The sequence below is a fragment of the Tursiops truncatus genome, chromosome 16, assembly GCF_011762595.2.
Source record: "Tursiops truncatus isolate mTurTru1 chromosome 16, mTurTru1.mat.Y, whole genome shotgun sequence".
Lineage (NCBI taxonomy): Eukaryota > Metazoa > Chordata > Mammalia > Artiodactyla > Delphinidae > Tursiops > Tursiops truncatus.
The window spans coordinates 38,407,934-38,420,155 of NC_047049.1; the positions used below are offsets into that span (position 1 = coordinate 38,407,934).

The window sequence follows — 12,222 nt, forward strand, 5'->3', positions numbered from 1 at the left end:
CCAACCAGCAAGTGATTATGGGTTTGAGGTTATTTCCCTGTGCTTTTCTGAAAGGATTAAGTCTAATGTAGGACAATGCCAATTAGTGATAAAAGCAGAACCGAGACCACCTAACAGAAGCAGATGAGGCAAAATTACATCTTGGCACAGATTTTAGCTCCATTTTGTACGTAAGGAAACACATGAATTTTGTTTTCTTTGACAAGAAAGCATTTGCATTCACGTGTGATTTTGGTTGCTGCAATTGAACTGACTCAGGAATTGTCTGGATGGGTAACAGTTTCAGACACCTTGACCCGTGGACTTCCAAACTGACACAGAAATGTCCTAAGGAAGCGGATGATAGCACGTAGGTGCAAGAGTCAAATGGCTTGTGTTCATTCTGGGCTCTCATTCTTAGTGGCTGTGTGACTTTGGTCAAGTTCCTTAACTGCTGTGTCTCAGTTTTCTTACTCTAAAATTGAGGGATAAAATGAGTCCTTAAATGTTGATAATAACTGTTCTTAAAGGGGGTAGGAGTCTTCCGGGGGATTATAAAATATCTAAGTAAAATTTCTATGTGAATAAAATTAAGTAAATTGAAAGTAATACGAGGTGAAGAAAAACATTGAAGACTGACCCACAGTTCAGATACTAGGGTTGGTCCTATAACTGGGTAGAGAACAGCATGGTGGTAAGGAGTTTGGGTTTTAGCATTTAGATTTTAGATATAGGTTTTAGGACTTGAATTCAAGCCCCAGCTCTGCCCCTTACTAGCCCTGTGGCCTGGGGAAAGTAATTTATCTACTTGCACCTCAAGTATTTTGTTTGAAAATGGGAATAATGATACCTCATGGGATTGTTTGAAGATTAAATGAGATAGTGCATACAAAACTCTAGTTCTATGCCTGGCATAAAAAGAGTTTAATAATTTTAGCTAAAAGGTAAGTAGTAGAATAACATTCTACCTCTTCTAAAAATGCCATTATTGGCATCTCAGAGTGCTTGAAACTCTTAGCATTCGTGTTACTTCTTTGGGGTTAAAGTGAGGTCACTAAAAATTCCCTGATAAAATAACCTTTATTATGTGGGTTGATAAAATAGGACTCATTCTTTGTTTACAGTTAATTCATCTACTGATTAGTTGCCACCTAGCATTTAACTCAATAGGCTTTCTAAATGTCAGGCATGCAACTGTGTGCTTGGGCTATATTATTATGAATAAAGCATAGTCCGTATCTTAGTTTTATAGGCTAGTGTGGTGATCTGGGCAGGAGGCAAGAGACAGACAAATAATCATAACATAATCAGATGGCCATCAGTGCTGTCACCTGGGCATAAATAAATGCTGCGGGAATTTGGAGGTGGTAGCACTGAGCTCTACCTGGGGGCATCGTGAAAGGCTTCAAAAAGGAAATGACACTGAACTGGACCTGAAGGAGCCATGGGAGTTCTCATGGAGCCGTGAAAAAACTGCATTGTGAGGCCAGATTATGGGCTTAGGTCAAGGAGTGGCTGAGAGATGAATCTAGAAAGCTAACCTACCTCTTGATTTTGGATCACTTTAATGGGGAATTTGGTAAGGAGACAGGATAAGGACATGTATGTATGACTAGTTAGAGAATTCGCAATTTGTTAGGAGAAGAAAGTGCCTTTTCCCTTATAGTTTCTACTTAACTCTTGGCTGAATAACTGAGACCATTCATGATTTCCTTTTTTAAAATTTTATTTTATTTTAAAATTTATTTTTAATTTTATTGGATTATAGTTGATTTACAATGTTGTGTTAGTTTCAGGTGTACAGCAAAGTGATTCTATTGTACATATACATACACTCGTTCCTTTATTTTTTATTTTTTTAACATCTTTATCGGAGTATAGTTGCTTTACAATGGTGTGTTAGTTCTGCTGTATAACAAAGTGAATCAGCTATACATATACATATGTCCCAATATCTCTTCCCTCTTGTGTCTCCCTTCCACTCTCCCTATCCCACCCCTCTAGGTGGTCACAAAGCACCGAGCTGATCTCCCTGTGCTATGTGACTGCTTCCCACTAGCTATCTATTTTACATTTGGTAGTGTATATATGTCCAGGCCACTCTCTCACTTTGATTTAGTTTCTGAATCATTGAAGAATGCCAAGAGGACACTCAAAGTGCTATTTTGGGGACCAGATTCTCTTTGCTTCCTTGCATATAACTATATAACATATCTGGCAGTCCCAGGGTCAACTGTCAATGTTATAACAATGCTTTTCCATCTGCTGTGCTTAACAGCCTGCAATAACTTTCTGCTGTTTCTATAGCCGCTGTATATTATCCTTGATGAAATTGCCCCTGCAATTGCCTCTTGTTGCATAGGGATAATTGCTCTTTGAATACAGTAAAAATGATCCAAAGTGTAAAGTCAAATCTGGGCTGCTAAGTAACTCAGCCACCATATGTAGGTACCTGCTATTAGGCAGGATGCCAAGGTATGAGGAGTTTAGAAGCACAGAACCTCAGATTTGCAGAGCATGAAGATCATCGAAATTTAAACCTCAGCTGAGGCCTGGAAAGGTGATGTGACCTGCCCAATGTCGCAGCCAAGACTATTCTCTTCACCCTGAAAACCATGTTGAAGTTCATAATTTATTCCTTGCTACTTTCATTGTTGTTTTCATTTCTTCATTCAACAAGTCTGCACCAGACACCTACTATGTGCCAGGAAGGGCTTTCCAGTCCTTGGAATGATGCATTTCCAGTAAATGGTCATAACGTCAGGAGTCAAATACCTGTGTCTGTGCTCCTTGAGCAAATCCTTTAAAATCTCTGAGACTCAGTTTCCACATTTCTCAAATGTAGATGTAACATCTCTCCACATAGAGATTATTATGCATTCATTCATTTATTAAATATTGTGGAAGATGTGTGTCATGAACTGAACTAGTACTATACAGATACACTGAGAAAAAAATTGGTTGTGGTTCTTATAAAACTTATAGTCTACTAGTTGTGGTTCTTATAGAACTTATAGTCTACTGGTGGAGACAAAAGGTAATCATATAGTCATACAAATGCATGTATAATTATAATTGGGTTAATTGCTAAGAAAGGAAGGTATGAAGAGCTATCTTAAAGGGACTTGACCTGGTCAGGGAGATTGGGAAAGGCTTCCCTGAGGAAGAGACAATGGAACTGAAAACCAAAGGAAGGGTAAGAATTAACTGGCAAAGTGGGGGGTAAAAAAGAACATTTAACACAGATGGGAAAACATGTGCAAAAGTCCTGTGGCCTGTTTGAGGTGCTGATAGTTCTGTGTGGGTGGAGTGCGAGGACAGTGGGGCATGGTGTTGTGAATTAAATTCAGAGGTAGAGATTAGATGCCATGATAAAGATTTGGGTCTTTAAACAAAGGGGAATAGAAAATCACTGAAGTGTTTTCAGCTGGGGTTGGGAGCTGGGGGCTCTTGAAGGGTTAGGAAGAGTAGTGACTTGAGGGATGAAAGAATTATGTGCATGAAACTATTCCATAATCCATCAAGTCCTCTACAATTGTAAGGCCAACATTTGCCTCACTTGATCTGTCTATAAGGAAAATATTTCTTTTTGACTGATACTACTGTATGAAAAAACAGTAAATGATTTTTCTCCAGACGTGGAGAACATGTTTGGGATGTTCTGTATTAAAATATAAGCTGTGTGGCAGTCACAAAATTCACTTAGGGAGATTCTGGAAGGCACCTCAAAGAAGGAGTCTGTGGAGTGGAGTTCTGGGAGATCCTGATGTAGTAAGATGCTATGGAACGAAGAAACGATGAAGGGAGAAAACAAAACAGGTTTCAAATATCTGTACCAAGAGAAGAATCACAGGGGTGGGCAGATAATCTGAATGGAGGCTCTGGGAGTGGCAGCTGGGAACACTGACTCATTTCCTCAAGTGTGGTGCAGCCGGACAGGCTCTGTCTCACTTCTCTTCCTTTCTCCTATCTTTTCCCGTCTGCCAAGTTTCCTTTCTCAAGTTTGTAGGAGTGGCATGGACCCTTCTTTTTTTTTTTTTCTCACCTCATTAACGCTTTAGGAGTCAGTATCGCATGGCTTCCTTCAGAGCTGGAAGGAAGGTCTGAGCAGATTTTTGAATAATTTCTCTATTGTCTTCTGTTTTACACATTGCAAATCCTTTTATTTTTACAGAAAGGGGTTATCCTTTCAAGGCACATTTTCAGAAGACAACAAGGGGCAGTGATTTGTGCAACCTATTTGAATAATTTATGTACACACTTAGAAAAACCCAATTTATGAAATTAATTCATTCGAATGATACTGACTTATGGAACTCAGTTTGAGGGGTGTGTGTGTGTATAAATCTTCTCTATGATTTCTGACTATGACTTCTTGAATTATAATTTCTAACTGTTTATCCTCTATGGCTCTCTATTCTCCCCCCTACATTCTCTCCTCAGTGTACTTAACCCCACGCCGAGAGCAAATGTGGAAACCTCAGTGACTGCCTTTCACCAGCCATTCTTGACCTTTTCTCCATCTCATCATCATGTCTTTATAAATACCTTCTCCATTAGCCTTCGCTCTGGTTTGTGAAGCCCCGCTCTGTTTCTACATCCTGAATTTCTCTTTCCTATTCTGCCTCTTCTATGTTGTTGTGAAGCTTGACACCGTCTTCTTGCTCCAACTTTCCTACCAGCTTATTTGTGCTCTCCCTTTTCAGTGCAGTGTAGGCCTTGGTTATGTAGTGAGTTTTCGTTCTGTGTCTAGTCCATGCCCATGTAAAGTGAAGGTGCTTAAAAAGGGCTTTCTGATGACGAGGGTGATGAGCGTTGACTGATAGCAGAGATTAATCATACTTGTTAATTTAAATTGTCCCAAGTTTAGAAACCAAAGCTGTAAAAGCCAGCTGTCATAACTAGCAGAAGACATTGGACTTACTTTCCAAAGTCAACCATGGTTAATATTCAGGTACATTTTCTTCTGCCTATTTTCCTATGTGGAATGTATGATAAGAAATAAACATGACAAAAAGTCATTCTTTCAAGGTAGATGCTCTCTTAGTTTCATATACTATGGGTACTAGAAGCTTTAAAATACTATAAAAAATATTAACAATGTTATCTCCATGTATCTGAAGTGCTTTTTATTTGTTTTTGTAGTGATTCTCTTTATACCTAATAATAAATTTTTTGCCTCAAAAATCTATGTATTTTCAGTTAATATAGCTAACTCAGCTCTCTGTAGGTTAGAATATGCCATGTATATTTTTTCTATCATTTTCTTTCAACTCTTATTTGTTCTTACATTTTAGAAGTGTCTGTTATGAATATCATATAGCTTTATTTTTTTACTCTGATAATCTTCATCTTTTAATGAGTGAATTTAGTTTATTTTTATGAATTACGATTATTATGTATCTGGACTTGTCTATATCTCTTCACTTTGCTATTTATCTCACTTTTTCAGTGCTTTTTATTCCTTTTGGGATTGATAGACTAAAAAAAATCTTTAAATGGAAAATTATAGTTTCCAAAGATGGTGGCAACAATAACTCTTACCTTATGTATTCTATACAAAGTGACCTTGCCAGTCCCCTTCAAGAGTGGAGATTTTTCCAGCCCTTGAAACTTGGCCAGCCCCGGGACCACTTTGATCAATAAAAGATGAGAGAAGTGACACTATGCCAGGGCTGGCAAAGTTGTTTTTTAATAGACTTTATTCTTTAGAGCAGTTTTAGATTCACAGCAAAATTAAAGTACAGAGATTTCCCATATACACCTGCCCCCAAACATGCACAGCCTCCCTCGTTATTAACACCTCCCACCAGAGTGGTACATTTGTTACCATCCATGAACCTATGCTGACAGGTCATTTTCACCCAGAGTCCATAATTTACATTAGAGTTCACTCTTGGTGTTGTACAGTGGTTTTTAAAAAATCTTCCTTTTGTTCGTGTATTTCCTAAAATTTCTAAGGTGAACAAAAATAACAATTTAAAATCATCTGGTAATCCTGGGCCTCAATAACTTCTAATATTTTGTTATATAGCCTTTCAGACCTTTACCTAATCATGTTTATTTTTCTTTATTTTTTGAAAATGACACTTTATTGTATATACAATTTGGCAACTTCTTCATTTACAATTACCTTATGAATATCTTTCAGTGCTACGTAGTATTTTTTATTTTATTATTATTTTTAACATCTTTATTGGAGTATAATTGCTTTACAATGGTGTGTTAGTTTCTGCTTTATAAAAAAGTGAATCAGCTATACATATACATATATCCCCATATCTCTTCCATCTTGCGTCTCCCTCCCTATCCCACCCCTCTAGGTGGTCACAAAGCACCGAGTTGATCTCCCTGTGCTATGCAGCTGCTTCCCACTAGCTATCTATTTTACATTTGGTAGTATATATAAGTCCATACCACTCACTCACTTCGTCCCAGCTTACCCTTCCCCCTCCCCGTATCCTCAAGTCCATTCTCTACGTCTGTGTCTTTATTCCTGTCCCACCCCTAGGTTCTTCAGAACAATTTTTTTTAGATTCCATATATATGTGTGGGCATACGGTATTTGTTTTTCTCTCTCTGACTTACTTCATTCTGTATGACAGACTCTAGGTCCATCCACCTCACTACAAATAACTCAATTTCATTTCTTTTTATGGCTGAGTATAGACATTTCTCCAAAGAAGATACACAGGTTGCCAACAAACACATGAAAGAATGCTCCACATCACTAATCATTAGGGAAATGCAAATCAAAACTACAATGAGGTATCACCTCGCGCCGGTCAGAACGGCCATCATCAAAAAATCTACAAACAATAAATGCTGGAGAGGGTGTGGAGAAAGGGGAACCCTTTTGCACTGTTGGTGGGAATGTCAATGGATACAGCCACTATGTGGAAAAGTATGGAGGTTCCTTAAAAAACTAAAAACAGAACTACTATACGACCCAGCAATCCCACTACTGTGCATATACCCTGAGAAAACTATAATTCAAAGACTCATGTACCACAATGTTCATTGCAGCTCCACTTACAATAGCCAGGACATGGAAGCAACCTAAGTGTCCATCGACAGATGAATGGATAAAGAAGATGTGGCACATATATGCAGGGGAATATTACTCAGCCATAAAAAGAAATGTAGTATTTTTTAAATCACCATTTTAAAATTGTTGTATAGTTCCATTATATGTATGATAATGTACCAAACAAATCGCCAATCATTTGACATTTCAGTTTATAGCTTTTTTCTATCATAAAGTACACTGTGCTAAGCATTCATGAGCAGATATCTTGTATATATTGCCAATGATTTCCCTAAGCTAAATTCCTAGAAGTGGGGTTGCTGAGCCAATAGAGGGCTATTAGTTATTACAGCTTTTCTCATAATTTGCCAAATGGTCCTCTGGAAAACTTGCTGGTTTACACTGCTTCTACCCAAGCATGAATGGAGCGTTCTTTCCTGTGCTCTTGCCAATTTTGGTATTAACATGCTTTACAAATGTTAAGTAATAGACCCAAAAAAGCCAAATCATTCTTGTTTTCCTTTCAATTTCTTCAGTTCCTGGGTAGGCTGAATTAAAAAAACTATTCTTATTGGCTACTTCTTGTTTTACTTTTGTTGATTACTTAATCATACTATTTGGGATGCAAGAACTTTGATTGCAGTAACTTAATGAACTTAATGGAATCCATCCAAACCAGATATCTCTCCAGTAACATTATTGAGAGGGTATTTTTGTTTTTTTTTTCATCCAGGACTTTTGAAGATAACAAAATGAGTAGTTGAGAATGGACATCTCTTCTCTTGAGCAGAGATGGTAGAAAGGTTCTCCAGGATGCAGGCCACCAAGTTTACCTGTAACTTTAGAAGGGGTCCTCTGGCTACAGCCCATTGTCCTTTAATCTGAGTAGTCTGGTCTGGAGTCATTGCTTCTGCTTGTTTCAAATTCAGGTTGCCCTTTGGGTAAAATTCCAGGCCTAATAACCCTTACAGTATAACACGATGCAACACCCTTTGCTTTCCTTTTCCCAGTAGTCTGTAGTGGGGTGAGGCCAGGAGGATGGTAAGGCAAGTGAAAAAGTGGTGTATTAATTCGGTGTGTGTTAAGAGGTGTTCATTAATGCCAGGCGATGCAATAGACCATGAAATTCCAGTGGCTTAACACATTAAAGATTTTAATGTGCACATTTCCCACTCATGCAAAGTCTAATCAAAATTGGGTGGTCCTTCTTCACATATGTTATCGGTCAGATTCACATGCCCCACCCTGCCAGAGGGACTGGGAAGGAGAGGACACGTTGGTATTTTGTAAGCCCTCAAGTCTCTGCCACAAGAGGGCAGCGTTTCCTCATTTAATTATTTAAAGCTCATATTATATGGGGTGAATATACGTGTGCTGAATACACACATGCACACGTATCATATATTTTAATTTTGTGTTTACCTTATGAAACACACATATACACAGGGCTTTGGATATCTTTTTCCCTTATAGTCATCATCACCACCAGCTGCAGCAGTATCAAAATCAGCATCAACATCATCATAGTGATGATTTATTCCATTCTTAGCACAAACCAGTCTTTGTGCTAAGCATTTCAGATGTTTTTGTTCCTTTAATTGTCAAATGCCGTGAGGTAGATAATACTATTATCATTATGTTACAGATATGAATACTGAGTTTCAGATAGGTTAAGTAACTTGTGTCTGATTCCAGAGCTCTTAGCCACTAAGACATATGGCCTCTATATTAGTTTCTTAGGGTTTCCATAGCAAAGAACTACAGAATGGTTGGCTTAAAACAGCAGAAATTTATTCTCTCACAGGTCGAGAGGCCGGGAGTCTGAAATCAGGGTGTTGGCAGGCTTGGTTCCTTCTGGATGCTCTGAGGGAAAATCAGTTCCATGTCTTCCTCTTAGCTTCTGATGGCTGCCAGCAATCCTTGGCTTGCAGATACATCCCTCTGGCTCTGTCTTCATGTTCACATTGCCTACATCTCTATCTCTGGGTGTCTCTCTGTCCCTTTCCGCTTGTTATGAGGACACTAGTTGCTGGATTTTAGACCCAACTTAAGCCAGTATCATTTCACTTGATCTTTACCTCGTTTACACTCTAAAGACCATATCTAAATAAGGTCCCATTCTGAGGTTCTGGTAGATGTGAATTTTGGGGGGGACACTATTGAATCCACTACAGCATCTTCTATTGTATTTGTCCAAAGGGCTCCCATGTTATTACACATCTTCATGAACACTACCTTTGAATGGAGGTACAATATTCTCTTCCCCTGTTGGTGGGCACTTAGGTTGGAGATGGCCACACCTAGCACATAGGACTCGGTGCACAGCACACAAAGGCTCTCCCTTCTCTGCGCTGACTAAGGTGCCTCGTTCGGGGAGCTGAGAGGGGGCTGGATTTCAGCCTCCACTTACCCCTTTGCCAGTCACCTTTGTGCGGAGCATGACCTCCATATGAACAGGGAGGCTCAGGTCTGAGAGAATGGAACCAGGGATGGGTTGTTACTGTTTTAGAATATTTAAGAAGCTCAATTCTGCATTTGACTTTTCTGCTTCAGAATAGGAAGTACACAATGTCTGAATTGAAAGAGACACTAGAAAATGTCTCAGTTACATAGGAGAGAATAATTATACTATTCTGTATTAATTTGCTGTTTAGTGATTCACAAAGCATAGTTGAAATCTGTTTTTCAGTCTTAGGAAACAGGGATCTAGAAAGTTTAGCTAACTTTGCTCCTTATAATGATAAGATCTCAAATCTCTTGACTTTCCTCAGCACCTCGATTCCATCATGCTGACTCAAGTAGAGCCCTGCCCTAGCCCTGACATAATCATTATTTTAAAAAGTTTATTATGAAAGACATAGTCATCCTTTTATATCTATATTCTAACTTCTTTTGAAACTACCTAAACCTTTCTTCCTCTCTCTTGAACTTTGCTTTGATGAATACTTTTTGACCAGATAAAATAAACTGTAAGTAAGCATTCTTAAATTAAAATGACCACTTTTCTGCCTATCTTTATAAATATTCATCTCTTACCAAAGTACTTTGGTTGCTGTGACAAGCCTGATATTTTTATAGCATATATTTTAAAGGGCAGAGAAGGAAAAACAGTATCTTCTTATTCTGAAATGCAAATAACTTTTTTGAATACATTTTTTTTCAGTTTTGTAAAGAAAAAATTCAATTAATTTTCTATGATCTAAAATAAATGAAAATAAATAAATAAGAATTCAAGCCTATAGTCTAATTAGAGACCAAAATTCTTAGCATTTGCTTTCGCCCAGGTATTTATTGTGGTTCCTTGATGGTAGAGAACACACCTGATTCCTCTCTATGTTCCTTGGGGTTTAACATAAGGCCAACCACATACTTGGTTATTAATACATTCATATTGATTGAATGAATGGAGCAACCTCCATCTCTCCTTGCCCTCATCCATTCTGCTGTGGTCATGCTGGTTATCCAGTCTCTGAACACACTGCACTCCTTTCCATCTCCGTACCTTTGCTACGAATGTCTTTTCTCCAGTCATCCCCTTGCCAAGTTCTTACTCATCGTTTTTTTCATTTTTTTTTAATCTTTATTGGAGTATAATTGCTTCACAATGCTGTGTTAGCTTCTGTTGTACAACTAAGTGAAACAGCCATATGTATACACATATCCCCATGTCCCCTCCCTCTTGACTTACTCATCTTTTAAGACCCAGCTCAAATGTCACATCGTCTGTGAAGCATTTTTCAAGGGTAAGATGATGCCTTGTGCATCTCTATGTCCCCAGTGTCTGGCACAGAGTCAGAGTTAACTAAATGTATATTGAATGAGCGATTGAATGAACAGAAGAGACAGAGCCCACATCCCATAGCAGATAAGAACATGGGCTTATGGTCTGACAAACCCAGATTCATAGTCCTGCTTCTTGACTTACAACTCTGTGACCTTGGTCATGTTACTTCATCAGTCTGAGCCTTTGTTTCCTTGGTTTGAAATGGGGATAAGGAAAGCATCTGACTCAAAGGGTTCTTGTGAGAATAAAATGAGAACCTATATATAAAGTTTTTCACCCAATAAGTACTAAATGATAGTCTAACATTGATAGAATTGTTCTGTGGGTTTCCTTTGATTGCACTGGAGAGGTTGCATCTGGCTGACCTCAGTGTGACCATGTTGGAAATATTTTGGTTGGAGAGCCTTGGAACTGTCAAGGCCACCACCTCATTTTCCTTCCAAACTAAATGGAATAAAACTACAAAAAAGCGTATTTCAACTGACTGGAAAATACTAGTTGACTAGAATATCCCTTGGCACTTGAGTCTTAGGAGAAAGAGAAAAAACCACAAAAAAGAAACGAATATAAGGGTTTTAAAACATATAGAAACCTTGCAAGTAACTTCTAGAGAATGACCTTAGAACTGCCTTCAATCCAAACTTCTGTACCTTTGCACTGTGGCAAATACACACCTTGGGGGCCGAATGCAGCCTATAGACTGGTGATTTGGTCTAACACTATTAAAAAAAAAATTGAAAAAAATTGAAATGGATGAAGGCCGTCAAAAAGTACTACAAACTTCCACGTATAAGTACTAGGGATATAATGTACAACATGAAAAATATAATCAGTACTGCTATATATTATATATGAAAACTCTTGAGTAAATCTTAAGAGTTCTTATCACAAAAATTTTTTTCTTTAATTTTGTATGTGTATGAGATGATGGATGTTCACTAAACGTATTGTGATAATCATTTCATGATGTACATAAGTCAAATCACGCTGTACACCTTAAACTTACACAGTGCTGTATGTCAGTTATCTCAATAAAATTGGAAGGAAACATTTTTCAATGGATGTCAGCATAACAAAAAGCAATTATGGAAAATTTCAAATATATGCCAGTTTAGAGTGATTAGTCTAATGAATCTCCATGGAACCATTATCCAGCTTCAGTAAGTAGCAATCCTCTGCCATTCTGTTTCATCCCTCCTTTCCTTTTTGTTTGTTTGTTTTGCTAGAGTATTTAAAAGCAAAAATACCGGATATCATTTTATTCATGAATATTTCAGTGTGTATCTCTACCAGATAAAAACTTAGACAGATATAACTACAGTCCATTATCACAATCAACAAAATTAAAAATAATTTCTTAATATGATCTAAAACCTAGTCTGTGTTCAGTTTTCCCTGATTGTATCAACAGTCTTTTTCCAGTTGTTTTGAG

The 12,222-nt window shown here is 37.9% G+C and overlaps 1 protein-coding gene across 1 annotated transcript in view; it reads left to right on the forward strand.

Annotated features, from left to right (window-relative positions):
* Nucleotides 1-12,222, forward strand: part of ASAH2 (N-acylsphingosine amidohydrolase 2) — a 126,196-nt gene that overhangs the window by 62,568 nt on the left and 51,406 nt on the right. The window lies entirely within an intron of this gene.